The sequence below is a fragment of the Leucopleurus acutus genome, assembly GCF_964270905.1.
Source record: "Leucopleurus acutus genome assembly, chromosome: 17".
Lineage (NCBI taxonomy): Eukaryota > Metazoa > Chordata > Mammalia > Artiodactyla > Delphinidae > Leucopleurus > Leucopleurus acutus.
The window spans coordinates 13,372,804-13,389,444 of record NC_139159.1 but is presented as its reverse complement, the minus strand read 5'-3'; positions in this window follow the sequence as shown (position 1 = coordinate 13,389,444).

Here is a 16,641-nt window from a genome sequence, read left to right as displayed (position 1 = left end):
TTAATTCCTCATCAAAGACTTAAGATCATAAGAAAACAGAGTGGGAGTACCTGGAAACCTTCACTTTGATGGTAAGTAAGATCTTTCATAAACTCTGAATGTGTTGTATCCCTCCCTGCTTCCTCTATTGAAACTTTAGGCTCCGTCTGCCAGGAAAAGGAAAGCAACAACCAAAATGATGGACAGGGTCCAGTGTTTTCCTGAAATACTAATGAGGTTGAAGCATCCCATAAAAAGGAAATGCTAGAAAAAAAGATAGAGAAAAAAGGCTGAGTAGTAAACTAGCTCTGCCATTAAATTTATTTCACATGCATGCAGTGGTGTGGTTAGAATCTATTATCATACGGTTCAAAGAGCCAAAACACAGTAGCTTTCCTTTGGTCAGGCCCAGAGCAGGACAACTCCTGCACTAAAAGAAAATCTAAGGCCATCTCTTTGCAGGAAGAGGGTCATATTTCAGACAGAGGTCATTTTAGCCTCCTTGCCCTTTCAATACTAGTACTGGCCCAGGTAAAGTAATAGGTCAAATTTGATGCTGAAGTTCATTAAAAGATAGCAACACTGAAAAAAAATGGAAAGGTTGATTGATGTCATGGCAATCTTGTTAAACTGAGAACTCTACGCATCAGACGGTTCTTTGTTTACAAGTAAAATTGATTCTGGCATTTCCTTGACGACTCTGGCTTCTGGTAGACTATAGATTACACTAGCATAAAAATTATCGTGGACACATTAGAGCTATAATAATGTACAATTAAGAGTCCTGGACAAGAAGTCTAAAAATATTTCTTAATTTAGTTTATACTTCATGCTTAATTCCTCAGTTACTTCCACTTAATTTTGGTTGCAATTTAGTCATCAGAAGTACAGGGTATACTGGAGCATGTAATTCATTCTATCATTCAATAAAAGATTTTAGAATATGTATTGCCTAAAAGGACAAAATACAGTCTTCATAAGCCATATTTTAATTTTAGAAACAACGTCTATGGCATAGCAAACTAAATAAATGTTTGGCTAGGATTACTTTAGCAAGACTCTAAAGTTCTTAAAGTTCATTTCAGTACTATCTTGATTAACCCCAAATCATCCTCATGGCCATAATCTACCATGTAATGCATAATCACTTTCCCATGACAGAAACTTAACCTACAGGTAACCCAGTAAAACAAACAGCCAGTTTTTGACTGTGACTGGTCTCGGAAGGATGTCATCCTTGGAGTGTACCATCTGCCTGCTTCCGTTCCTGTCACTTCCTTTAAAAATCCTCCCCAACCTCACATACCTCAAGCACACCCTATTTCCCTGCTCCCTATAAAAATTTCTAAAGAGTTCTACTCATTGCCTGTGGTAGGCAGAATAATGGTCCCCCCAAAATACCCATGTCCTAATCCACAAACTTATGAATATGGTACTTTACATAGCAAAAGGTAATCTCATGCAGATATGATTAAGCAAAGGACCTTGCGATGGACAGAGTCTCCTGGATTATCCAGGCAGCCACAGTCTAATCACTTGAACCCTTAAAAGTAGAGAATCTTTCCAGGGTTGAGCACAGAGGGAGACGTGATTAAGGAAGAATGGTCAGAGAGTTGAAACACTGCTGATTTTGAAGATGGAGAAAGGGGGCCACAAGCCAAGGAACGTGGGCAGCCACTAGAAGCTGAAAAACTCAAAGAAGCTGAATCTCTGGAGCCCGCCACAAGGAACACAGTCCTGTTGAGACCTTGATTTTAGCCCAGTAAGATGCATGTTGCTCACATAACCCACAGAACTATAAGAAAATCACTGTGTTTTGTTCTAAGCCACTAGGTTTATGGTAATCTGTTACCATAGCAATAAAAAACTAACATGTTGTCCTTATTTCTTTACCTCACAGTCTTTTCTCAAACGCCTTTAATATGACTACTTTCCCATTCCTGCAGTGAAACTGATCTAGAAAACATCACCAATGTCTTTATGTTTCTAATTCCAGTGGGTGTTTTTCATTTCTTGTCTTATTTGACCTTCCTGTAGCATTGCATTGACTATCTCTCATCCTAGGAAAGCTCTCTCTCTCTTTGCCTTCTCTGATACCATTGTTCTAGTTTTTCTTTTATCCCTCTCTCCTTTCCTTGCCAGGTTCTCTTTCTTGGCCCATTTCTAAAAGTTGGTGTTCTTTACAGTTTGATCCTAGGTCTTCTTCGTACTCACTTTCCCTGGTTCATGGCTTCAAAAGGCTATTTGCACGCTCATGACAGCTACATCTTTTCCTCCACCTCAGTTCTCTCCTGGGCTTCAGAAGCTCATTATCAACCACCAGGGCTATTTCCTCTTGACTATACCATAAAAATCTACAACAGAACATGTCTAAAATAGAAATCATTATTTCTCCCACCAACCCTGTTCTCTCTTCTCTACACTCTAACTCAATAAAGGGTACCAACAATTACCTAGGAATCATTCTTGACTCTTCCATCTTACCCCCTAAATCTTATTAGCTGCTATTCTATCTCTAAAACTTCTCTCAAATCTTCCCACTTCTCTTCATCACCACTGTCACTACCCAAGTTCAAGCCACTCTCATATCTCACCCATATCACTACCTCAGTCTTCTACTTGGTTGCCTTATCTCCTATATTAACACTCTCTACTATGTTCTCCCAAGTTATCACTAGGGGGGTGTGTGTGTACGCACAATACCTAAAATATATCATTCCCTGCTTGTCTTAACCTGCTTTCCTCAGAAGGCAGAGAGTGAGACAGAAGCTAATATAAAAATAATATATATGGCAATTCCTAGGGAGCACAAGTGGGTGGCAAGAAGAGAGAAGGAGGGAAACCGGCACAGGGATGCATAATAGACTTGGCCATCCCTGTGGGAACCGGATGTTCTATCCTACAGGACCTACTGTGAAGGCTTGTGAAATACATCTCAGAACTGTCCACCTGAGGGGAGAAAGAGGGAAGCGTTTATTCATCAGAGCTTATTCCCAGTTAGTCAAGGATTGTCCCACAGGGCATTCATTGGTCCCTGTACTTCCCGGCTGCCCATGCATGAGTGCCTAGAGGTTTGCACAGAGAAGACTCGAGTCAGGAAACAAGAAGGGTGAGGCAGTCCTAGAGTGTTCCTGTATGAGGTTGGTCTAAGCCCTTGAGGAACTGCTTCCATGGTCATCAGGAATAACAGAAGAGGTCAAGAGAGTTTTTCTTGGGACTGAAGAGGGGTCTGACCCTGCTTCAAATTTGGATAAAGGCAAATGTCATTTAGGGCTCAGCCTCTCTGGCTTCATTTCCCTGCCACACCCGCCTTTACAAAATGCACCCAAGCCACACTAGATTACTTTCAGTATTCCTACAGTGCCAAGCTCCAGAGTACACTTCTTCCTCTCTATCATATCACTGATTAGGCTTTATCAAAACTGACAGATCAATTAATGGAATTCTGTACCAGACCACAGTGCCTTGAAGAATAAGACCATGCCACCCATGTAGCCCCAGAGCCTCTTCAAAATCTGGCAAGTAAGTGTAGTTAGATGAATATTTGCTGATTGAATATATGAATTATTGAATGGCGGAATATAATGCATTGAAACTCTGTTGGTCTCCCAGAGCTTAATCATTCTATTTCTAAACAAAGACAAGTCTGACTCGGCTTTTTGTTTATCCTGTAACTTTTCTTCATTAGGAGAAGCCAACATAGATACACTTTTAATTCCTCAGAGAAAAATTTTCTGTATGTAAAGGAGCCTCACTACAGATTGTGAGCCTTTGGAGGATAAGAAAAAACTTACGAATATTAAATTTATTTTTTTGTATTTTCAAAGAACAAGTATCATTCATCTCACCTGAAATGTCCCAACCACATAATCAAATCCATCTAATACTCTTCCCAAACCAATCACAGAAAGCAGGGAAAGAAATATGTTGATAACTCCCAAAGCAGGAAAGCCAGTTAACTGAAAACTCATATAGAATGTATTAGGCTACTCTTAGTGGTGGAGAAGAATTTCATTTTTGCTGGAATACTTCTGGACTCACATAAATATAAAAATAGAACATTGTGAAATAGCTTTTTGTAACTATTTTTAAAAATTATTGGGCTTTTAATATTTTTAAGTGGTTTTAAGTTTATAAGAAAATTAAGCGGAATGTACAGAGACTTCCCATGAATCCTCTTATACTCTACCCATCCCGCCTACCAGTTTCCCCTATTGTTAACATTTTGCATTAGTGTGACACATTTGTTACAGCTAATTAGCCAATATGTATATTTTATTATTAATGAAAGTCCATGGTTTACTTTAAGGTTCATTCCTGTGCTGCAGATTCTGTAAGTTTTAATAAACGTATGACATTATATCCACCATTACAGTATCATACAGAACAGTTTCACCACCCTAAAAATCCCCTGCACTCTACCTGTTCATCCCCCGCCCTCCCTCCCCAAAAGACCCTGGTAATCACTGATCTTGTACCTGTCTCCATAATTTTACCTTTTACATAATGTCATATAGTTGAAATTATACAGTACGTAGTCTTTTCAGATTGCCTTCTTTAACTCAGAATATGCATTTAAGGTTCCTCCACGTCTTTTCGTGGCTTGATGGCTCATTCCTTTTTGTCACGGAATAAAATTTCGTTGTCTGGATATACCAGACTTTTTATCCATTTACCTGTGGAAGGACATCTTGGATGCTTCCAAGTTGTGACAATTATAAATAAAGCTGCTAAAAACATTCACATGCAGGTTTTTGTGTGGACATAAGTCTTCAGCTCATTTGGGTAAATACGAAGGAATGTGATTACCGAATCAGATGTTAAGAGTGTGCATAGAGTTTTGAGTTCTTCGTATATTTTCTATAGTAGTTCCTCATCAGATGTGTCTTTTGTAAATATTTTCTCCCAGTCTGTGGCTTGTCTTCTGAACCTCTTGACATGGTCCTTTTGAAGAGCAGAAGGTTTTAACTTTAATAAAGTGCAACTTGTCAATTTTTTCTTTCATGGAGCATACTTTTGGTGTTGTATCTAAAAATGTTTGTATTTATCATCACCAAACCTAAAGTCACCTAGATTTTTCCTATGTTATCTTCTCAGAGGTTTATATAGTTTTTCATTTTACTTTTAGGTCTATGATCCATGGGTTAATCTGTGTGAAAAGTGAAAGGTCTGTGTCTAGATTTATTATTTTTTTTGCATGTAGATGTCCAGGTATTCCAGTGCAATTTGTTTAACACATTGTCCTTTCTCCATTAAACTGTCTTTGCTCGTTTTTCAAATATCAGCTGATTATATCTGTGTTGCTCTATTTCTGAACTCTTTATTCTGTTACCTTGATCTATTTGTCTATTCTTTCACCAGACCACACTGTACTGATTACTCTAGATCTATACTAAGCCTTAATGTCAGGCATTATATCAGTTCTCCAACTTTGTTCTTCTCCTTCAATATTGAGTTCGCTATTCTGGGTTTTTGTCTCTCCAGATCCACTTTAGAATCGGTTTTCAATACTCATAAATTATCTTGCTGAGATTTTGATTGGAATTATGTTGAATTTATAGATCAAGTTGAGAAGAACTGACATCTTGACAATATTGAGTGTTTCTACCCGTATACATGGAATATCTCCCTATTTATTTAGATCTTCTTTGATTTCTTTCATCAGATTTTTAAATTTTTTCTCATATAGATATTATAGGTATTTTGTTACATTTATACCTTTTTGTTTGTTTGTTTGTTGCTAATGTACATGGTCTTGTGTTCTTTATTTCAAATTCCAATCGTTCATTTGTGGTATAGCAGAAAGAAATTGACTTTTATATATTAACCTAGTAACCTGCCATCTTGCTGTAATCACTTATTAGTTCCAGGAGTTTTTGTTGTTATTGTTTTGGGATTTCTATAGAAACAATCATGTCATCTGTGAACACAGTTTTATTTCTTCTTTCCTTGTCTGTATATCTTTTATTTCTTTCTCTTGTCTTGTTGCATTAGCTAAGACTTCCAATACAGTGTAGAATAGTAGTGGTGACAGCCGATATTCTTGTCTTATTCCTGATTTTAGTGAGGAAACATCTAGTTGCTCATCATTAAGTATGATGTTAGCTGTAGGTTTTCCACAGATGTTCTTTATCAATTTGATCCATTTTTGATCGTTATAATTTTAGTTATTTTTTATAACTTCTGCACAAATAAATAATACAATTAAATTACTCGTTCTTGTTTCAGAAAATTTAGGCAATGTCTCTTGACTACCCACTATATTATGAGACTGTTAACAGTTCTGCCCTCTTTCTCCATCTCACCACCTTCCACCTTCTACCTGTTGAGCAGTATCTTTAGTTTTGTATTGTTAGGATTGATAACATTTATCTTATGTTCTGTGACCACACCTAAGTCTCTTTCTAAAAGCTTAAAATCAAGAAACAGGGCATATATTATGTGACTACTTTAATAATCCTCACTGCAGAAACAAGGAGTGTGATAAAATTACATTTCATTTGCTCTAGGTCCAAATTCATGACCCTCATGACACTCCAGGGACCACTTCTAGGTTCAATGATTTCTGTTTCATAACACCATCAACTGCTGAAAGACACTCATGATATTTCTTGGTTTCCTTCATGTCTGCCATGATTTTGTTACACAGTCTGTTAGTGTTTTGGTTTGTTTTCCATTTTTGGTGGAGATGTTAATTTTTTGTGAAAAGAAGAAATATACTCTTTCTTCACAAGTCACTAACGTTATCTAGCCCCTTGGGCGCTATCTGTTATTTTGTTTTGTTTCTGTTCTGTTCTTCATTCTTCTTGGAGTCCTCTGATTTCATTCCCAGTATGGACTGGTTGTTTAAGGACCTGCTTGAAAACTGTCATTCTAGAATAGTTATTCCAAGGCCTCCACGTGAATTCCACCATCTTGTCTATCAAAAATCTTTTGTCTTGGTATATTAGTTTTCTAGGGCTGCCATAACAAGGTATTAATATCTTATAGTTCTGGAGGCTGGGAGTCCAAGACCAAGGTGTTGGCAAGGTTGGCTCCTTCTGAGATTTGTGAGGGAAAGTCTGTTCATGCCTCTCACCTATCATCAAGCGTACTTAGACATTCCTTAGCTTGTAGATAGTGTTCTCCTTGTGTCTTCACATCATCTTCCCTCTATGCCTGTCTGTCTCTGTGTTCAAATTTTCCTATTTTAGAAGGACACAGTCATAATAGGATTAGAGTCCACCCTAATGACCTCATCTTAACTTGGTCACTGCAAAGACCTTATTTCCTAATAAGGTCACATTCATAGGTACTGGGGGATAGAACTACAAAACTGGGGGGCAGACACACAATTCAAGTGACAACACTTCATATCTACACTCATTTTCCTGAATTATATCTGAAATGACTTCCTTAGAAAGGGTGCATGGGATATAAGTTCCCTGAGTCCTGGTGTGCCTAAAACGTATCTGTTTTGCCATGCTGCTTAATGGATAGTTTGTGTAAGAATGCTAGGTTTAGAATTATTGCCCATTAGAATTTTGAATGCATTGCGCCTTCTTCTCCTACCATTTCTGTTGGTGATTGAAAGCTCCATGTTATTTGACTCTCTATCCTTTGCAGAAGACCTATTTTATCTATCTGGAAGTTTTTAGGAATCTTCTCTTTCTTTTGTGTTCTGACAAAAAAGATTCAGGACCATGTTTACAGGTGGGTCTTCTTTCAATTATTTGGGAGGAACTTGATAGACTCAAACAGAAAAGTAGTCTCTTCTGATCTCTGGGACAGTTTTTTGCATTATTTCTTTAAAATTCCTTCCACTTGGTAATGGTTTCCCTATTTTTCTGGAATTCCTATCAGGTGAGTTGGCTTTCTTAGAATTATTCTCTGTCTATCTTATCTATCTCAAGTATTCAATCTCTTTGTTTTGTTTTTGTTACTGTTGTCTCTTTGTTTTGGTCACTGTCCTTGTTTTGTTCTCTATGTTGTAACAGGCTTCCTTTATATTCTAATCCTTCTTTAAATTTTTCATTTGGCATATGATTATACATGTAATAAATGTTCTAATTTGTTCCCTGATTGTTCTTTTCACCTAGCATTCTATTCCCCTACTCTGAGGGTACTACCTTCTCAAATCTTTCTCTAAAGTTTGTTTCTTCTAGAGACAGGTTTTTGGGGTTTTGTTTTTGTTTTTGTTTTTTTTGTTTTTTTAAATCTTATTCTTTCTTTACCTTGCCCTGCCTTTTAGCCTGTCCTTTCATGATGTTGACGGTCCTTGGATATTCATTCTATTTAAGACAGGAGAATGGAATGATTTCTGCCTGTAGCAGGGGTGCGTTTCCTCTGTAGTTGTATGTGGGTCTGTTTTCTTACTTGGTCTCTCTCACTAATAGGAACACTGACTGGAAACTTTATGGATGTGTTCAGGACTTGTCTAAATGAAATGAAGCCTTCAAAGGGAACAGGCAGGTAGCAGGTCTTTAGCTGTGGAGGTTCCAGTGGCCAAAATGGGAGAACTCCACTCTGGGGGGCTGACACCAAAAGTTCTAATTCCGCCTGTGTAGATACTTATATCTGATTAGAGAAGAATCCTTAGGTATTTTTAGACTGAGATTGATGCTTGATTCCTACACTGAGCTATGAGAACACAGATAAGGAAAGCAAAAAAATGGTCTTGGCAGGAAGAAAGCATTACGTTGCTCTGCAGACAGGCTTCTCAATTAAGCCACTCTCCTCAGTCCCGACGCCTTTACCGCCACTGACTGCTCTGCCAAAGCCTCAATCTCTTTCCCTTGTCAAAAAACTTCCGTTCTCTTTTTATCTTTCAGAAGTTTGTTGAAATTTTTCTCCTATTCATGTCTCTCTTTCATTCTCTTCATGGCAGTAGGCGTTACCTAATGGTGGGGGTACAGGGGAGAGTTTGAAGAGATTAAGGGAAAACCTCCTCATGCCACTATCTTGAACCACCTTTAACTAGAAGTTTCACATTTGATATAACAAAGCTGCCAGTAGAGCATTTAAATAAAAAGGTTGATGATATCCAAAAAGAAAGGACTTGTAGTGTCTTCATACCTTGATTAACAGACATGTGAATATACACTTAACTAAGTATACAAACACAGAGATGTGGCATAACAGAAAGCCAGTTCTGAAGCGGAAGTTATGAAAACTGGTGTGTACTAGACGGAAAAATCTACAGACTTTTAAAAAGATGATACTTGGCGATGGGTTATACAACACACGATATTCTGACTGCAGAATCAGCGAGAAAGGAGAGAAACCTTGGTGCACCGTGGAGGAGCCAGGGTTTTAGGAAGTCTTCTGAGCTCCACAACACTGGCCACCTCTGTCACCCAGAACGATCTGGGAGCCCGCCTTGCTTGTGACACCCTGTGGTCTCTGAAGAGGGGCTCTTCACCTCCGGGATCTCATTCCCTAACTTTCATGCGTTCCCTCAACAGTTGCCAGAGGAATTTCCTCACTTGAACAATGGCTAAGCCCTAGGAGGCTGTGTATGTTCCAGCTTCTTAGGTGTGGCTTCAGCCAATGTGCAAAACGGTTCGGAAACCAGCTCAGGTTCACATGTGGACTCTAAGAGTCCAACGATGCGGGAGGGGAGTGAAAAAGGAAAAGAGGAGGGAAATGCTCCCCATAAACAACGGGCAACAGTGCAGATTTAGGGCAGGTTTCTCTCATCTCTTACATTCTTGCCTCACACACTTGTATGTGTTCAAGTCATCTTTTCTTCTTTAAAATACGGTGCCAACGTAATCCACTCTACTTGGTATTATTTAATGTTATAGGAATTTGCATCCATAGTCATAAGAGCACTGGATGGGCAGTTCTCTTTTTGTGTTCTCTTTAACAAGTGTAGTAGTTAAACTGCATTTTTAACATAAGTGAGGAGACAACTCAAAAAATCTAGGGTCTGAAATAGTTTAAATAACATTGAAAGGATCTGGGGATTTTTTAAATTTTATTTTATTGAAGTATAGTTGATTTACAACATTGTGTTCATTTCTGCTGCACAGCAAAGTGATTCAGATATATATATATATATATTCTTATTAATTTCTTTTCCATTATAGTTTATCACAGGATATTGAATATAGTTCCCTGTGCTACACAGTAGGACCTTGTTGTTTAATGATTCTGCATATAACAGATTGCATCTGCTATGAAATGATCTGTTTATAAAGGTGAGCTATATAAAACTCTTAGAGGAAAACATAGGCAGAACACTCTATGACATCAATCACAGCAAGATCCTTTTTGACCCACATCCCAGAGAAATGGAAATAAAAACAAACAAAAAAAATGGGACCTGATGAAACTTAAAAGCTTTTGCACAGCAAAGGAAACCGTAAACAAGACAACCCTCAGAATGGGAGAAAATATTTGCAAATGAAGCAACTGACAAAGGATTAATCTCCAAAATATACAAGCAGCTCGTGCAGCTCAATATCAAAAAAACAAACAACCCAATCTAAAAATGGGCAGAAGACCTAAATAGACATTTCTCCAAAGAAGATATATAGATTGCCGACAAACACATGAAAGAATGCTGAACATCACTAATCATTAGAGAAATGCAAATCAAAACTACAATGAGATATCATCTGACACCAGTCAGAATGGCCATCATCAAAAAATCTAGAAACAGTAAATGCTGGAGAGGGTGTGGAGAAAAGGGAACCCTCTTGCACTGTTGGTGGGAATGTAAATTGATACAGCCACTATGGAAAACAGTATGGAGATTCCTTAAAAAACTTAAAATAGAACTACCATACGACCTAGCAATCCCAGTACTTGGCATATACCCTGAGAAAACCATAATTCAAAAAGAGACATGTACCACAATGTTCATTGCAGCTCTATTTACAATAGCCAGGGCATGGAAGCAACCTAAGTGTCCAACGACAGATGAATGGATAAAGAAGATGTGGCACATATATACAATGGAATATTACTCAGCCATAAAAAGAAACGAAACTGAGTTATTTGTAGTGAGGTGGATGTACCTAGAGACTGTCATACAGAGTGAAGTAAGTCAGAAAGAGAAAAACAAATACCGTATGCTAATATATATATATGGAATCTGAAAAAAAAAATGGTTCTGAAGAACTTAGGGGCAGGTCAGGAATGAAGACGCAGATGTAGAGAATGGACTTGAGGACATGGGGAGGGGGAAGAGTAAGCTGGGATGAAGTGAGAGAGTGGCATGGACATATATACACTACCAAATGTAAAATAGATAGCTAGTGGGAAGCAGCCGCATAGCACAGGGAGATCAGCTCGGTGCTTTGTGACCACCTAGAGGGGTGGGATAGGGAGGGTGGGAGGGAGATGCAAGAGGGAGGGGATATGGGGATATATGTATACATACAGCTGATTCACTTTGTTATATAGCAGAAACTAACACACCACTGTAAAGAAATTATACTCCAATAAAGATGTTTAAAAAAATGAAAAATAAAGGTGAGCTAGAAGTTAGTTATAAAACCATCCAACTACTCCTGGTATTTTTTCAACAGTAGAGATTAACCTAAATTGCAACTTCTATTTATATTTTCTTTCTTCTCTTGTAAAAATTTTGGTAGTTCACATTTTGCTCAGTGATCTTTTATTTCTTCCTAGTTTTTCAATTTGTTGTCATGTAATTGTATGCAATAATATCATATTTTTATTCCACATCAGTGTTATGTCATCTTTATTTCTAATATTTTATATATTTGCTCTGTGTCCTGTTCTTCTTAACCAGGTTTATGAAGGGGTTTTCTGTTTTATTGGTCTGTGCCTACAACTAACTTTTGGGATTTTTGGCCTTTATAATTTTTTTCTCTTTAATTATTTTTGCCTCTTACCTTTATTAATTTCTTTTTCCTGTTTTCTTCTCATTTTCCTTGCTGCTGTTTTTCTAATTTTCTAGGTACTAAAAACATGTATAATCAGTAATTTTTCTTTAATTATGAAGCCATTTAAGGCTTTATATCTTCCTCTGTACAGTTTTTTAAAATGCATCTTGATAATTTTAACAGTTCTTTACACTGCTTCCTTAACAGTTTGTAACTTCAATTTTGACTTCTTCTTTGATCCAACAATTATTTAGAAGTGTGTTTCTTAATTTCCAAGTCACTAATTCAGTTTTGTAGGACTGAGCCCTTAACCTGTGGGATCTGAAACTAGCTCCAGTAGGTAGTGTCAGAATTGAGTTGAACTGTAGGACACGCAGCTGGTATCACAGACTTTGCAATCAAAAATTGCCCTATTTTTAAGTAAAATGTTCATATAGTGCCTTAATATCAAAATATGCCTTAACTGTCGTCACAAGCAAGATGCTTATGTATTAATGTTGACGTTACTCCTTTTTTTACAATTTCTTTTTTTTAAAATTCATTTAATTAATTTATTTATTTTTGGCTGTGTTGGGTCTTCGTTGCTGCGCATGGGCTTTCTCTAGTTGCGGCGAGCGGGGGCTACTCTTCGTTGCGGTGTGCAGGCTTCTCATTGCGGTGGCTTCTCTTGTTGCGGAGCATGGGCTCTAGGTGCGCAGGCTTCAGTAGTTGTGGCACGCGGGCTTAGTTGCTCCGCGGCATGTGGGATCCTCCCGGATCAGGGCTCGAGCCCATGTCCCCTGCATTGGCAGGCGGATTCTTAACTACTGCACCACCAAGGAAGCCCCGACATTAATCCTTAATCTTTATGAATGGAGGATTTTTTTTTTTCACTTTCTATTTCTTTTCTGAAATTCAAAATAATCTGCTAAAAAGAAAAACACTATTTTTGATATGATTTACATGGTCTTGAAACATTTGTAGGCATTAGAGAATATATCTGATAGTGCCTTTTGAGACGTCTTTGAGAGAAAGCTAATACTTAGTACAAGTTTGCCTTTCTTTTCAAGCTTTTTTTTTTTTGAAAAAAAATGAGGAAAATACAGTCAAATTAGATGTCATGGAAAAGTTGTCTGTAATTTTAATCAGAAGTTTTTGGCAAGCTCATTTTCATAGGAGCTATTGCTCACATGTATGAAGAAAAGAATTTTTAAACCTTCCTTTTAAAGGGAATACTTTTTTTATTAGACACTAAGAAAATTTTTGGATGAATGAAGTGTGGGATTTTTTAAAATATGCTTCTTTGTTTTTCACAAAAAATGAAGATGGCGTATGAAGCTGCTTTAGGCCTTTGTGTGGGCTTCTCACTAAAGCAAAGATGAAAGTGTATTTGGGAAGTGCAGATGATTCTTAGTTTTTAAAAGTCTACTAGCTTAGCACACAAGTCTCCTAATTAAGGAAAAAATTATGTTCTTGACACTAAAACTTGCCATTTTATTTATACCTCTTACCCTCTTTCTATATCAGCTTTACCATAACCGTAATCTCTACCATCCAACAACCACACCCACCAGAGCCCACACATACTCTTGTCACCCCCGTCCTTTGTTACATTCAGTTGACTTTTCCTCAATTTCATGTAACGTGCTGTGTAATCCCAGCTTCCAGCAGGTCCCCAAGTTTTCCCACCCTATCTGATTCTGCAAGCTTTCCTTTACCCAAAGGTAAGGCTGCCACTGTGGTCTTCTTAAGACACTTCACCTGACTTGCATTACCTGCTAGAGTTTTCCTTACCTCACACTTCCTCTGTGATGAGGAGCTATTATTGGTTATCCAGGGGTTTTAACCCCATATGTGAAAAAGATAAAAGAAGATAAAAGAAGCAGATCTTCGGGCTTACCTGGTGGCACAGTGGTTGAGAGTCCGCCTGCTGATGCAGGGGACACGGGTTCGTGCCCCGGTCTGGGAAGATCCTACATGCTGGGCCCGTGAGCCATGGCCGCTGAGCCTGCGCGTCCGGAGCCTGTGCTCCACAACGGGAGAGGACACAACAGTGAAAGGCCCGCGTACCGCAAAAAAAAAAAAAAAAAAAAAAGCAGATCTCCTTCAATCAAAACCAAATATATCAGTGGCAATACTGACACTATTAAAGACAAAAACTGGATAAAATAAGCAACCTAGAAACCAAATTTGTAACCCAAATCTTAAGAGACCCTGGGGCCAAAGATATATTAATATGCATATATATGTATAATTATTATTAATATATTTACTAATATGATAGCTACTTTATTCAGGTTAGGTTGATGATATCAACACAACCATTTGCAATTAGCGATTGTGTTTTAAGTAAAGAAACTGTACTTAAAAATATTTATTTCATTTCAGAAATGCAATTAATTCAGAAGAGTGTGGTTTCCTAATAAATGTCATTTTGTTTGGGCTTCAATGGTCCTGGATGATGTGTGTGCGGTGTGTGTGTGTGTGTGTGTGTGTGTGTGTGTGCGTTACTATAACCAAAGACATAAAGTATGCTTCTGGTTATGATATATTTACTACTTAGGAATGTGAACACAAACAATCTTGCCTTCTAATTGGGAAAAACAATGCAATGTTTATGGCAATATGTGTTTTGTTTTGTTCTAAATTTACTTATGTATTTTTGGCTGCATTGGGTCTTCGTTGCTGCACGCGAGCTTTCTCTAGTTGCGGTGAGCGGGGCTACGCTGCATTGTGGTACGTGGGCTTCTCATCGTGCTGGCTTCTCTTGTTGCGGAGCACGGGGTCTAGGTGGGCGGGCTTCAGTAGTTGTGGCACGTGAGCTCAGTAGTTATGGCTCACAGGCTCTAGAGCGCAGGCTCAGTAGTTGTGGCGCATGGGCTTAGTTGCTCCATGACGTGTGGGATCTTCCCGGACCAGGGCTCGAACCCATGTGCCCTGCATTGGCAGGTGAATTCTTAACCACTGTGCCACCAGGGAAGCCCCGCAATATGTGTTTTTTTTTTTTTTTAATATGTGTTTTTTAACATAAACTCTGAACAGTGTCATCTTCCTGTCTCACACAGATGACAAGCCTTTCAATCCTCTTGCTTCAGCTTCTGCGTGATAAAATCTCCGTCTTAAGATGAGTTCAGTTTATTCAAACTTCAAGCAAATGGAATTAGGATAGGTGAATTTAGAAGTAAAGTCTCTTTTCCTCCAGAATGATGAGTTTATACCCAGAATTAACATTAGTGGGAATTCTCAGACATTTCAAGTGGAGAACAGCCCCCTGCAGAGATGGCAGGAGCATAAACGCAGGAAACCTCAGTGTCAGCCACTTTATATTGTTTTCTCCAATTAAAGGCTAAAATTGCATCTCTAAAATAATGGGTGTTGGGAGTAAAAACATCTATATAGAATAGCTTAAGGTAAGTAGCCTAATTTGCAGAATGTCATAAATAAGACTAAGAAACAAAATTGTAGCTTGCCAGACACATGCAGTGGAAGAGAAGTAAATGCATTAAAATTAGAATATCATTGCATGGAAATGAGCTTCCTGAACTCGTAAATGTGCTGTTCAAAGGCATACTTCTCTACGTGATTAAGATTCTTTACAATTAAAAACCTCTGTCTTAAATATATTCTTCAACTTCAAAGGCACTGCTAGTCAGGAAATCCCCCTGGACTCCTTGGTGACGTTTCTCATTTTTTTTCAGTGATAGGAAATTACAATACCAAAATACAGCAGAGCCCACACATCTGTGGCCCGCTTTTGCTGTAGGTACTCAATTGATGCAAGATGTGCACTTTGAAGCATGGGGGAGGGGGCACAAAGCAAAGGAATACAACCTGCAAACTCAAGGGCCAAGTCCAGAGACAAAATGATAAGAGAAAGGAAGAAAACCGAAATCGCCAATTTGTATCCATTTGAAAGTTAACGTGTATCTGTGAGTGTGTATGCTGGTATTTTGTCTGGGGACAAAGGTACTCAGTAAACACTGGTTGACTGATCAGGTTTTGTTTAGCAAAATAGGGATCCCTCTTGAGACACAATTGGAATAGTCCCTTCCAACTCAAAAGGTAGCTTTCCTATTAATGTAATCAGGATCAAAATGGTCAAACTAGGGCTTCCCTGGTGGCGCAGTGGTTGAGAGTCCACCTGCCGATGCAGGGGACACGGGTTCGTGCCCCGGTCCGGGAAGATCCCACATGCCGGGGAGCGGCTGGGCCCGTGAGCCATGGCCGCTGAGCCTGCGCGTCCAGAGCCTGTGCTCCGCAACGGGAGAGGCCACAACAGTGAGAGGCCCACATACTGAAAAAAAAAAAAAAAAAGAGGTCAAACTATTTACTCAATTTGCTCAATATGTGTGAAGATACAAATTAAATGTGTTGAGAAAAGCGTAACAATCTTTCAGTGATATCCTCCTCCTCATCAAACATTGAAAAGAGTATCAACAGCTTTCATTTATTGGATACATCCTCTGTTCCAGACACTGGGGCAAGTGCTTCATTCTAAAATTCTAGCGATAACCCTACAGAGTAGCTATCAATCCTCCATTTTACAGATTAAAACATTGGGCTGAAGTTCTCAGAGTGTATTGGTAGCAGATCTACACCTATCACAATGTCCTGAATAAAGTCTGTCTCACCATCTTTAACAAGTTTCACTGAATATTTTCTCTTTAACAAATATTTTTTTCTTTAACAAATGTGCACAAATGTATTAGGCATGATTCAAGCTATCTAGAAGCTAATCATAATTTACATAATATCAGAAATATCCCTGTAAGTGGCAGTAAAATAATTTTAAGAGTACCCAATCTAAAACTGATTCCAATAATTCTTATTAGCATTTTAAAAAGCA